The sequence below is a fragment of the Bufo gargarizans genome, chromosome 1 (assembly GCF_014858855.1).
Source record: "Bufo gargarizans isolate SCDJY-AF-19 chromosome 1, ASM1485885v1, whole genome shotgun sequence".
Classification (NCBI taxonomy): domain Eukaryota; kingdom Metazoa; phylum Chordata; class Amphibia; order Anura; family Bufonidae; genus Bufo; species Bufo gargarizans.
Window position 1 is genome coordinate 59,410,089 of NC_058080.1, and position 15,188 is coordinate 59,425,276.

Sequence of the window (15,188 nt, forward strand, 5' to 3'; positions counted from 1 at the left end):
GGCTCTGATCATTGATAATTTTATCATTGGGGTACAGCAATTTTTCTCTTGTTCTTTGTTTTGCCACATTCATGCTTTTTTTTAATTTGCCGATTACTGTAACCCCTATCAAGGAATCTGTCTTTCATTATTTTTGATTGTTTATGATATTGGGTTTTTTCCGAACAGATTCTTTTTAGCCTTAAAAACTGACCTGTGGGGATTCCATTGATAGTTGTCCTGGGATGTGCTGACTCTGCATGTAGGATGGAATTAACCGCTGTCTTTTTCCTGTAGATATCTGTTTTGAGCATCCCATCCTCACCCACCAGAATGTGAAGATCCAGGAAGTCCAGCTCTCTTGCAGCCTGAAAGGTAAGTTTGATATTTAGCTCATTCGTATTGAGCACATGCATGAAATCATTTAGATCCTCCAATGGTCCTTCCCAAATGAATAGGATATCGTCAATGTAGCGTATCCAATTGTGGACCTTGTCTACATTGACGATTTGCCCATCCTGGAAAATGGACCGTTCCCATGCTCCAAGGAATAGGTTGGCATACGAAGGGGCACAAGTGGCCCCCATCGCAACCCCCTGCAGTTGTAAATAATATTTGTCCTTGAAGACGAAAAAGTTATGTTCCAATATAAATTGTAGGAGGTCCAAAATGAAGCCATTAAAGCGCTTGACGGTCCTGCGGCCAGCGGACTTCCCTCTGTCTCCAAGGAGATCGGACGCCGGTGACGTCAGCCCGTACCGTACGCGACGCGTGGCTGCCCTTGCCGCCGCCTGGACTCGGGAGACGGGCGGAAGTAGTCACAGCAGCGGCCGGAAGTGACGCGCCATGCGCCAGCGTTGCCCATCTCATCTTAGTCGACACATGTGATCCCAAACGCCCCATTTCATTGGACAACATATATCAATATAAACTGGTCATCTAGCCCCATTAATTCACTCCTCCTGAGGACGCAGAACGGCGAAACGTACGTCGGGGAGATCCAGAGCCCTATTCTTTGACCCCTCTTGACTGGTTCTACATTTCATCTTACGGTTAGTAGCTTCAGATTTCAGCTCCATCAATTAGCATTTTGCCCACCGCTCAGGTGTTAGTCTCTTTTACATAGTTAGATGGGTGTTTGCTACTAGTATATAGTTCCTAGTGCACCCCAGATACAATTCCCAATAGAGTCCACCATCGCGCAGTGTTTTAGACCCAGATGACTCCTTTCTATGAGAATAGTCACATAATATAAACCGGCTCTGTAGTTATTAGTTACTTTCACTTTTATGGCTTGGTACAACTTTTACAAAATATTGTTATAAGTTATGTAATCATGTTCATTCTGATTTTCTAATAAAGACTATATAAATTTTAAGATGATATGGGATTCATTGTACTATTTATCTGGGGCTGTATACACTATTTATCTGGGGCTGTATACACTATTCATCTGGGTGCTGTATACACTATTTATCTGGGGCTGTATACACTATTTATCTGGGTGCTGTATACACTATTTATCTGGGGCTGTATACACTATTTATCTGGGGCTGTATACACTATTTATCTGGGTGCTGTATACACTATTTATCTGGGTGCTGTATACACTGATTATCTGGGGCTGTATACACTATTTATCTGGGGCTGTATACACTATTTATCTGGGGCTGTATACACTATTTATCTGGGGCTGCATGCACTATTTATCTGGGGCTGCATGCACTATTTATCTGGGTGCTGTATACACTATTTATCTGGGGCTGCATGCACTATTTATCTGGGGCTGTATACACTATTTATCTAGGTGCTGTATACACTATTTATCTGGGGCTGTATACACTATTTATCTGGGGCTGCATGCACTATTTATCTGGGGCTGCATGCACTATTTATCTGGGGCTGTATACACTATTTATCTGGGGCTGTATACACTATTTATCTAGGTGCTGTATACACTATTTATCTGGGGCTGTATACACTATTTATCTGGGTGCTGTATACACTATTTATCTGTGGCTGTATACACTATTTATCTGGGGCTGTATACACTATTTATCTGGGTGCTGTATACACTATTTATCTGGGTGCTGTATACACTATTTATCTGGGTGCTGTATACACTGATTATCTGGGGCTGTATACACTATTTATCTGGGGCTGTATACACTATTTATCTGGGGCTGTATACACTATTTATCTGGGGCTGTATACACTATTTATCTGGGGCTGCATGCACTATTTATCTGGGGCTGTATACGTTGTTTATCTGGGGCTGCATGCACTATTTATCTGGGGCTGTATACACTATTTATCTGGGGCTGTATGCACTATTTATCTGGGTGCTGTATACACTATTTATCTGGGTTCTGTATACACTATTTATCTGGGGCTGCATGCACTATTTATCTGGGGCTGTATACACTATTTATCTGGGGCTGTATACACAATTTATCTGGGGCTGTATACACTATTTATCTGGGTGCTGTATACACTGATTATCTTGGGCTGTATACACTATTTATCTGGGGCTGTATACACTATTTATCTGGGTGCTGTATACACTACTTATCTGGGGCTGTATACACTGATTATCTGGGTGCTGTATACACTGATTATCTGGGGCTGTATACACTATTTATCTGGGGCTGTATACACTATTTATCTGGGTGCTGTATACACTATTTATCTGCGTGCTGTATACACTGATTATCTGGGGCTGTATACACTATTTATCTGGGGCTGCATGCACTATTTATCTGGGGCTGTATACACTATTTATCTGGGGCTGCATGCACTATTTATCTGGGGCTGTATACACTATTTATCTGGGTGCTGTATACATTGTTTATCTGGTTGCTGTGTGCACTATTTATCTGGGTGCCGTATACATTTTTTATCTAGGTGCTACATGCACTATTTATCTGGGTGCTGTATACACTACTTATCTGGGGCTGCGTGCACTATTTATCTAGGTGCTACATGCACTATTTATCTGGGGCTGCATGCACTATTTATCTGGGGCTGTATACACTATTTATCTGGGTGCTGTATACACTATTTATCTGGGGCTGCATGCACTATTTATCTGGGTGATGTACACGTTGTTTATCTGGTTGCTGTGTGCACTATTTATCTGGGTGCTGTATACACTACTTATCTGGGTGCTGTATACACTATTTATCTGGGTGCTGTATACACTGATTTTCTGGGGCTGTATACACTATTTATCTGGGGCTGTATACACTATTTATCTGGGTGCTGTATACACTATTTATCTGGGTGCTGTATACACTGATTATCTGGGGCTGTATACACTGTTTATCTGGGTGCTGCATGCACTATTTATCTGGGGCTGTATACACTATTTATCTGGGGCTGCATGCACTATTTATCTGGGGCTGTATACACTATTTATCTTGGTGCTGTATACACTATTTATCTGGGTGCTGTATACATTGTTTATCTGGTTGCTGTATACACTATTTATCTGGGGCTGTATACACTATTTATCTGGGTGCTGTATACATTGTTTATCTGGGTGCTGTATACACTATTTATCTGGGGCTGCATGCACTATTTATCTGGGGCTGTATACACTATTTATCTGGGTGCTGTATACACTATTTATCTGGGTGCTGTATACACTATTTATCTGGGGCTGTATACACTATTTATCTGGGGCTGCATGCACTATTTATCTGGGTGCTGTATACACTATTTATCTGGGGCTGCATGCACTATTTATCTGGGGCTGTATACACTATTTATCTGGGTGCTGTATACACTATTTATCTGGGTGCTGTATACACTATTTATCTGGGGCTGTATACACTATTTATCTGGGGCTGCATGCACTATTTATCTGGGGCTGTATACTCTATTTATCTGGTTGCTTTATACATTGTTTATCTGGTTGCTGTATACACTAGTTATCTGGGGCTGTATACACTATTTATCTGGGTGCTGTATACACTATTTATCTGGGGCTGTATACACTATTTATCTGGGGCTGTATACACTATTTATCTGGGGCTGTATACACTATTTATCTGGGTGCTGTATACACTATTTATCTGGGTGCTGTATACACTGATTATCTGGGGCTGTATACACTATTTATCTGGGTGCTGTATACACTTTATCTGGGGCTACATGCACTATTTATCTGGGTGCTGTATACACTATTTATCTGGGGCTGCATGCACTATTTATCTGGGGCTGTATACACTATTTATCTGGGTGCTGTATACACTATTTATCTGGGTGCTGTATACACTATTTATCTGGGGCTGCATGCACTATTTATCTGGGTGCTGTATACACTATTTATCTGGGTGCTGTATACATTGTTTATCTGGTTGCTGTATACACTATTTATCTGGGTGCTGTATACACTATTTATCTGGGGCTGCATGCACTATTTATCTGGGGCTGTATACACTATTTATCTGGGTGCTGTATACACTATTTATCTGGGTGCTGTATACACTATTTATCTGGGGCTGTATACACTATTTATCTGGGGCTGCATGCACTATTTATCTGGGTGCTGTATACACTATTTATCTGGGGCTGCATGCACTATTTATCTGGGGCTGTATACACTATTTATCTGGGTGCTGTATACACTATTTATCTGGGTGCTGTATACACTATTTATCTGGGGCTGTATACACTATTTATCTGGGGCTGCATGCACTATTTATCTGGGGCTGTATACTCTATTTATCTGGTTGCTGTATACATTGTTTATCTGGTTGCTGTATACACTAGTTATCTGGGGCTGTATACACTATTTATCTGGGTGCTGTATACACTATTTATCTGGGGCTGTATACACTATTTATCTGGGGCTGTATACACTATTTATCTGGGGCTGTATACACTATTTATCTGGGTGCTGTATACACTATTTATCTGGGTGCTGTATACACTGATTATCTGGGGCTGTATACACTATTTATCTGGGTGCTGTATACACTATTTATCTGGGGCTACATGCACTATTTATCTGGGTGCTGTATACACTATTTATCTGGGGCTGCATGCACTATTTATCTGGGGCTGTATACACTATTTATCTGGGTGCTGTATACACTATTTATCTGGGTGCTGTATACACTATTTATCTGGGGCTGCATGCACTATTTATCTGGGTGCTGTATACACTATTTATCTGGGTGCTGTATACATTGTTTATCTGGTTGCTGTATACACTATTTATCTGGGTGCTGTATACACTATTTATCTGGGGCTGCATGCACTATTTATCTGGGGCTGTATACACTATTTATCTGGATGCTGTATACACTATTTATCTGGGGCTGCATGCACTATTTATCTGGGTTCTGTATACACTATTTATCTGGGGCTGCATGCACTATTTATCTGGGGCTGTATACACTATTTATCTGGGCGCTGTATACACTATTTATCTGGGTGCTGTATACACTACTTATCTGGGTGCTGTATACACTATTTATCTGGGGCTGCATGCACTATTTATCTGGGGCTGTATACACTATTTATCTGGGGCTGCATGCACTATTTATCTGGGTGCTGTATACACTATTTATCTGGGTGCTGTATACACTATTTATCTGGGGCTGCATGCACTATTTATCTGGGGCTGTATACACTATTTATCTGGGTGCTGTATACACTATTTATCTGGGTGCTGTATACACTATTTATCTGGGTGCTGTATACACTATTTATCTGGGGCTGTATACACTATTTATCTGGGGCTGCATGCACTATTTATCTGGGTGCTGTATACACTATTTATCTGGGGCTGCATGCACTATTTATCTGGGGCTGCATGCACTATTTATCTGGGTGCTGTATACACTATTTATCTGGGTGCTGTATACACTATTTATCTAGGTGCTACATGCACTATTTATCTGGGGCTGCATACATTTTTTATCTAGGTGCTACATGCACTATTTATCTGGGTTCTGTATACACTATTTATCTGGGTGCTGTATACATTGTTTATCTGGTTGCTGTATACACTATTTATCTGGGTGCTGTATACACTATTTATCTGGGGCTGCATGCACTATTTATCTGGGGCTGTATACACTATTTATCTGGGTGCTGTATACACTATTTATCTGGGTGCTGTATACACTATTTATCTGGGGCTGTATACACTATTTATCTGGGGCTGCATGCACTATTTATCTGGGTGCTGTATACACTATTTATCTGGGGCTGCATGCACTATTTATCTGGGGCTGTATACACTATTTATCTGGGTGCTGTATACACTATTTATCTGGGTGCTGTATACACTATTTATCTGGGGCTGTATACACTATTTATCTGGGGCTGCATGCACTATTTATCTGGGGCTGTATACTCTATTTATCTGGTTGCTGTATACATTGTTTATCTGGTTGCTGTATACACTAGTTATCTGGGGCTGTATACACTATTTATCTGGGTGCTGTATACACTATTTATCTGGGGCTGTATACACTATTTATCTGGGGCTGTATACACTATTTATCTGGGGCTGTATACACTATTTATCTGGGTGCTGTATACACTATTTATCTGGGTGCTGTATACACTGATTATCTGGGGCTGTATACACTATTTATCTGGGTGCTGTATACACTATTTATCTGGGGCTACATGCACTATTTATCTGGGTGCTGTATACACTATTTATCTGGGGCTGCATGCACTATTTATCTGGGGCTGTATACACTATTTATCTGGGTGCTGTATACACTATTTATCTGGGTGCTGTATACACTATTTATCTGGGGCTGCATGCACTATTTATCTGGGTGCTGTATACACTATTTATCTGGGTGCTGTATACATTGTTTATCTGGTTGCTGTATACACTATTTATCTGGGTGCTGTATACACTATTTATCTGGGGCTGCATGCACTATTTATCTGGGGCTGTATACACTATTTATCTGGATGCTGTATACACTATTTATCTGGGGCTGCATGCACTATTTATCTGGGTTCTGTATACACTATTTATCTGGGGCTGCATGCACTATTTATCTGGGGCTGTATACACTATTTATCTGGGTGCTGTATACACTACTTATCTGGGTGCTGTATACACTATTTATCTGGGGCTGCATGCACTATTTATCTGGGGCTGTATACACTATTTATCTGGGGCTGCATGCACTATTTATCTGGGTGCTGTATACACTATTTATCTGGGTGCTGTATACACTATTTATCTGGGGCTGCATGCACTATTTATCTGGGGCTGTATACACTATTTATCTGGGTGCTGTATACACTATTTATCTGGGTGCTGTATACACTATTTATCTGGGTGCTGTATACACTATTTATCTGGGGCTGTATACACTATTTATCTGGGGCTGCATGCACTATTTATCTGGGTGCTGTATACACTATTTATCTGGGGCTGCATGCACTATTTATCTGGGGCTGCATGCACTATTTATCTGGGTGCTGTATACACTATTTATCTGGGTGCTGTATACACTATTTATCTAGGTGCTACATGCACTATTTATCTGGGTGCTGTATAAATTTTTTATCTAGGTGCTACATGCACTATTTATCTGGGTTCTGTATACACTACTTTTCTGGGTGCTGTATACACTGTTTATATGGGTGCTATCTCTACTTTCTACCTAGATGTTATTTGACCTGTATCATTGTACCAAACGACACTACTGTATATCAATGCGGCATGCCACTGTTATAGGAAAGTTATAATAGATTATTTATCAGAATGCTGCACAATACTCTTTATCTGGATGCTTTGTACAGTTTCCATCTGGATATTAGAACTACGTGGCATTATCTTGGCATCATATGCCCTATTTTTGTAAGCAAGTCTATAGCACTAATTAATCTGATTTCAGACTGCGTTTTGCAGTGTCCCTTTGCTGTATGCACTGCCAAAGCACTCGCCACTTTTGTCAAACATATTCAAAACCCTCCCATTCACCCCATTTTTTGGGGCTGCTATATGATGGTATACCCTTTTTCCTCTCTTAAGGCTAGTTTTACACTAGCCAGCAGGCTGTTCAGGCAGAGGAAGTTCATCACATCCGGCATTACAGGAAAGAGCTGAAGCACCATCAGGCCCCACTGTCTCGTTTCAGAATTTTATGGCCAATGCGCCCTGGCGTGTAAAGGCAGGATCTGGCTATGCTGGCTACTATGAACTCTGGGAGGCTGTTCCTCTGCTAGTGACTATAGTGTGAAACTAGCCTAATGTGGATAACATGCCGTAACTCTGTGACCTACTGTGACACCGATGTGGTACTGGCATCAGCCATGCAAGGTGGCGTAGACAGGGAGCACATTCTAGCTTTGTTGCCCAAGGGCCTGTCCTGAGCTTGTAATACACAATCGTTGTATACTACAAGTTCTTTGAAATATTCTTGTAGGTGGATTCACAAAATGTTCTACTTAGTGCCAGTAAGTATTGAACTATTTCGCTTGGAGTTCATGGGCACACCACATTGGGTCCAGATACTTATGTAATTCTCTAGAGCTCATACCCTAGGAAATCCAGTGCTGCTTCCTCATGCTGTTGGGTAAGCCAAGCTGACAAAGTGTGTTCTTGGTGTGGGTTTTTGTTTTCCAGTATTTCGCTCTTATGAAATCTATACCCTCAAGAACAGTACGTCCTTATGGGCTCTGTCTGCGGGGAACACAGATCATGTTCTTTCTGTGACAATCCTGGAGTTTTGTAGTCTTGACCTTGACCTCACAACTGTTGTGTTTCTCCTCACTTCCTTGTACATGATGAGTATATACCATAACACGTTATGTAAAACATGTTCCTGGATGTTTTCTATCATAAAAAACAGATAAATGTCATTTCTGAATGACCAAAGATAAAAAAAAAAAATCATGACAACATAGGCCATGTAGAGGGCCAGTTCTAAAGAGCTACTAAGGACTACAGATATTCAATCAGTACTGCTGTGAAGTTGACCATAACCTTGGCTGATACTGTAGGTGCCTACTGGAGCCTCTGGGCCCCTACTACTTGCTATGTGTCATTTATAATACTGGTGTTTTCTTACGTAGCATAAGATTGGCTTTTACTCATTATAATTTAAACCTTGATAATGTCATAAAAATAATGGAGGTTTACAACTCATGTTCCTCAAGAACTTGGGAAATCCTCTAACCCACCTTGATAGTTTCCATAACTCCCATAGATTTAGAGGGGTTGTACCACCATTAAATGTTATTTTAATAAAATCTAGCATGATAAACTAGTTACTTTTGTAATTTAATTTCTGTTACAAAACATCCAGTTGTGAGATATTTCCTTTACCTCATTATAATTGTGCCACCTTGTGATTAATCTAAATAGTAATGGGCATGTCCATCTACTGAGGTGGTAACACATGCTCAGTTCCATCCTTCATTTACCAGTTGGATCTACTGTGACAGTTACAGAGAGAGAGCTGTGGCAGAAAGGACACACTCCCTGTATAGGGATAGAACTGCAGCAGAAAGAATGTTGGAATAATGCTTATTATTCTGTGTATTACAACTACATTATGGGATTGCCTGTTTCCAGACACAGGGTTATGTTCAGTGCCGTACATAGAGAAGTAAGGGCCCCATAGCAAGGATCAAACCGGGCCCCCCAAACAGGACAAAAGGGTTTCTGCCTAAACCCCTTTCAATGACCCGTGGTCCATTTTTCCCACTGCTTTGTTTGATAAAAGTTGTTCCTAGTGGGTAGAGTCCTGACCAAGTTTTCACCTCCAGTAGAAGAGGAGATGATCCCAACTAAGACTGGGCCCCCTCTTGCCCTGGGCCCCATAGCGGTCGCATGGTCTGCTGCTATGGTAGTTACGCCCCTGGTTATGTTGTTAATAAACTACTACTAAAAAGAAAAGACAGGAAAGGACGGAGACTTGTTGCACATGTACAGAGAGAGAGCCCGGAGAGAAGAAAGCCAGAAGCAGATGTGCCGAGATTCTGATCTTACTAAGGCCTCATGCACACGACCGTTGTTCCGTTTTTTCTGTGATTTTCTGCGGACCCATTGACTTTCAACGGGTCCGTTGAAAACTCGGAAAATGCACCGTTGTTCATCCGCGTCCGTGATCCGTGTTTCCTGTCCGTCAAAAAAATATGACCTGTCCTATTTTTTTGATGGACAACGGTTCGCGGACCCATTCAAGTCAATGGGTCCGTGAAAAAAACACGGATGCAGACAAGATTGTCATCCGCGTCCGTGATCAGTGTCCGTAGGCTACTTTCACACAGATGGATCACAGATCAGTCTGCATAAAAACGTGAAAACTTAGATCTGACAGTATATTCTAACACAGAGGCGTTCCCATAGTGATGGGGACGCTTCAAGTTAGAATATACTAAGAACTGTGTACATGACTGCCCCCTGCTGCCTGGCAGCACCCGATCTCTTACAGGGGGCTGTGATCCGCACAATTAACCCCTCAGGTGCCACACCTGAGGGGTTAATTGTGCGTATCATAGCCCCCTGTAAGAGATCAGGTGCTGCCAGGCAGGAGGGGGCAGACCCCCCTCCCTCCCCAGTTTTTAATTCATTGGTGGCCAGTGCGGCCCCCCTCCCTCCCTCCCTCCCTCCCCTGTATTAAATTCATTGGTGGCCAGTGCCACCCCCCTCCCTCCCCTGTATTAAATTCATTGGTGGCCAGTGCGGCCCCCCTCCCTCCCCTGTATTACATTCATTGGTGGCCAGTGCGGCCTCCCCTCTCCCCCCTACTAATTAAAATCCCCCCCCATATACTATGGCCCCAGTTGTGCCCCCATCTTTATATTATGGCCCCAGTTGTGCCCTCATACATATACTATGACCCCAGATGTGTCCCTATACATATATTATGGCCCCAGTTGTGCCCCCATACATTTTTTACAGTCCCAGTTGTGCCCCCATACATTTATTACGGTCCCAGTTGTGCCCCCATACATTTATTACGGTCCCAGTTGTGCACCCATACATTTATTACGGTCCCAGTTGTGCCCCCATACATATACGATGGCCCCAGTTGGTGGCAGCGGAGAGTTCCGATCTGACTCCCAGTTTAATCGCTGGGGCTCCGATCGGTAACCACGACGCTACTGCAGTCTTGGCTGCCATGGTTACTTAGCAATTTTAGAAGCATTATACTTACCTGCGCTGTCTGTGACCGGCCGGGCGCTCCTCCTACTGGTAAGTGACAGATCATTAAGCAATGCGCCGCACAGACCTGTCACTTACCAGTCGGAGGAGCGCCCGGCCGGTCACAGACAGCGCAGCAGGTAAGTATAATGCTTCTAAAATTGCTAAGTAACCATGGCAGCCAAGACTGCAGTAGCATCGTGGTTGCCATGGTTACCGATCGGAGCCTCAGCGATTAAACTGGGACTCCGATCGGAACTCTCTGCTGCCACCAACTGGGGCCATAATATATCTATGGGGGCACAACTGGGGCCATCGTATATGTATGGGGGCACAACTGGGACCGTAATAAATGTATGGGGGCACAACTGGGGCCATCGTATATGTATGGGGGCACAACTGGGACCGTAATAAATGTATGGGGGCACAACTGGGACCGTAATAAATGTATGGGGGCACAACTGGGACCGTAATATATGTATAGGGACACATCTGGGGCCATCGTATATGTATGAGGGCACAACTGGGGCCATAATATAAAGATGGGGGCACAACCGGGGCCATAGTATATGGGGGGGGGATTTTAATTAGGAGGGGGGAGAGGGGAGGCTGCACTGGCCACCAATGAATTTAAAACTGGGGAGGGAGGGAGGGGGGTCTGCCCCCTCCTGCCTGGCAGGACCTGATCTCTTACAGGGGGCTATGATACGCACAAATAACCCCTCAGGTGCGGCACCTGAGGGGCTAATTGTGCGGATCACAGCCCCCTGTAAGAGATCGGGTGCTGCCAGGCAGCAGGGGGCAGTCATGTACACAGTTCTTAGTATATTCTAACTTGAAACGTCCCCATCACTATGGGAACGCCTCTGTGTTAGGCCTAGTTCACACAAACGTATGGCTTTTATAGTTTTTTGCGGTCCTTTTTCACGGATCCGTTGTTCCGTTTTTGAGTTCCGTTGTGTTTCCGTTTGCTTTCCGTTTTTCCGTCCCGTTTTTCCGTATGCCATGTACAGTATACAGTAATTACATAGAAAAAATTGGGCTGGGCATAACATTTTCAATAGATGGTTCAGAAAAAATGGAACGGATACGGAAGACATACGGATGCATTTCCGTATGTGTTCCGTTTTTTTTTGCGGACTCATTGACCTGAATGGAGCCATGGAACGTGATTTGCGGCCAAATATAGGACATGTTCTATCTTTCAATGGAACAGAAATACGGAAACGGAATGCATACGGAGTACATTCTGTTTTTTTTGCGGAACCATTGAAATGAATGGTTCCGTATACGGACCGTATACTGAACACAAAAAAACGGCCCGTACACTCGCAAAAAAAAGTTTGTGTGAACTAGGCCTTAGAATATACTGTCGGATCTGAGTTTTCACGATATAACTCAAATCCGATACTATATTCTAACATAGAGGCGTTCCCGTGGTGATGGGGACGCTTCAAGTTAAAATATACCCTGACTTTTCATTGAAAGTCAATGGGGGATGGATCCGTTTGCAATTGCACCATATTGTGTCAACGTCAAACGGATCCGTCCCCATTGACTTGCATTGTAAGTCAGGACGGATCCGTTTGGCTCCGCACGGCCAGGCGGACACCAAAACAACTTTTTTTTTTTTTTTTTAAATATTTTTATTCAGGGAAACATCAATAAGCAGCGTACAGATGTAGAAGATACACTTAGCGGACAAAGATGTCATTTTAGAATACACGTACAGTAAAGTGTCACATACAGCATAGGATGATCACATTTCCCAATTTTAAATTTTCTCCCCCCCACCTCCCCCTCCCATGAACCTTTATCACCCCAACTGTGCGCCCAACTGTCGGTCTAGTAAATGAACTCTCCATCGAAGATGTCTGCACAACGGCATCTCGCCAGTCGCTGTATCTGTCTACAACCAGAAGGTACCCCGCTTAATCCTCTGGTTAGCGAGTACTACCATCATGCAATATCCGTCTCTAGTGCACCTAACGTCCCCCTTATCTGCTCTTCCAGATACCATTTAGTGTGGCGAAAAGGCTTCATTACCTCCTGAATTTCAATAGGAGTCAGAACATGGCTGATAAATTCCTTCCACTTACTGAAGAAAGGTTTCGTGGACTTATCATTATTATTTTCTGCCTCCAACCTATCCATATAGAGAATACGGTTCATAATGCCCACTGTTTCATCTAGTGTGGGGATGGTGGAAAATATCCAGTGTCTCAATATCGTTTTTTTCACTGCTAATAAAAACAAATGGATACTCTTGATATGTGTGGAGTGAGTTATTTCCCCTTTGGTATCCCAAGGAATATAATGAAAAATACAGTGCAGTGGAGTCAATTGTACATCCACCCCCCAGATCTGCTTTATGAGTTCTAGCGCTCCCTTCCATAGGGGAATTAAAGACGGGCAGCTCCATAGCCCATGCAACAGATTGGCCTTCTGTAGTTGACATTTTGGACACCATCTAAGATAGTGTGCTGGAGCAACACTGTAAGACAAGTCAAACGCATATGTTGCTTTATGCAAAATCCTAAAGTGCATTTCCCTCCAAGTTTCATTTCCTGTCGCCTGCCTCACACGCTCCATACCTTCTCTTAACTTCGGGGTCAACTCCGTGTCATCCAACTCAACTTCCCATTTCTGGAATACCTTTGCTTCTAGAGGAATCAAATGAGTATTTAGAATTTTCCGGTACAGGTCTGAAAGAGAGCTGTTTTGATTTCCCAGTAGGGCATCGAACCAAGCTCTCCTCTCCTGATCTCCCATAGTTAATGACTGAGACCGACAAAAAGAACTAACTTGATTATAGGGGAGAAAGTGCGAGGGAGGCAACCTGAACTGCGACTTGATATTCTGCCATGGCAATAGCTCACTACCCATGGGGTTAAGCAACCGACTGTCTCCCTGCTGGAAAGGCCGGGAGGGTCCATAATGGCATATATGGAGAGAGATACATAGGTAATTGAAACAGTTTACGAACCCCTCTCCACGTAGCTAGAGTATCTTTTAGTAGCGTATATTTCCTCAGAGCGAGGGGAATGTCTCGGATTCTGGTGTGCAAGATAGCTCTCAAATCCCATGGAGCAGCCAATTCCTTCTCCAAAGGGTTATTGGAGAAATTCGAGGAACCAGTCAACCAATCTTTAATATGTCTCCAGAGGGAAGCCAAATTATAATTCCTGATATTAGGTATCTGTAAGCCGCCCTCCCATTTTAGCAGACAAAGTTTCGCATACGCGATCCTCGGTCTCCTACCTCGCTACAAAAAGCGTGAGAAAGCCTTTTGAATCCTGGCAGTGTCTATATGTGTTAGTAGGACAGGAATGGTTTGCATGGGATAAAGTGATCTAGCAAAACTTACCATCTTCACTAGATGGGCTCTCCCGAACAAAGACAGCGGCACGTTCAGCCACCTTTCAAGTTCTTCTATCTTTCTGATTAGTGGGCCATAATTTGATTTATATAGGGACAGTGGACTCCTACCTATTTTAATACCAAGATAAGTCAGGTATTGGGGGACTACCTCCACTTCCTGGAGCATAATTGGCGCGCTGCGATCCCTGGTATATCCTTTCAAGTAAAGCAGTTGACTTTTGCTCACATTCACCCGATAGCCTGTCACCTCCCCAAAATATTGCAAAGAATCTAAGACGCTTTTTAGGTCTGTTTCCGGGGAATTAAGAAAAATTAGTATGTCATCTGCGAAGCAGGTAAGTTTAGTCTCTTTAGCTCCTACCTTAATCCCCTGGTACACATCTGAATGTATCAGGAATTTAACTAGAGGTTCCAGGGCCAAATGAAAAAGGAGCGGGGATAAGGGGCAACCCTGTCTCGTACCTCTGTGGAGGCGGAAAGGCGTCGACAGAAAACCAGGCAAATGAACTTGAGCTGTCGGACCAGCGTACAGTGTGTCAAGAAACGTCCGGAATGGCCCTGTAAAGCCAAAGGCCTCCAGCGCCTTCCTAAGCCAATTCCAGTTCACATTGTCGAAGGCCTTTTCCGCGTCCACAGACAGCAGAGCAGGGCAACCAGCTGGGTCCTTACTATGGAAGAGGTGATC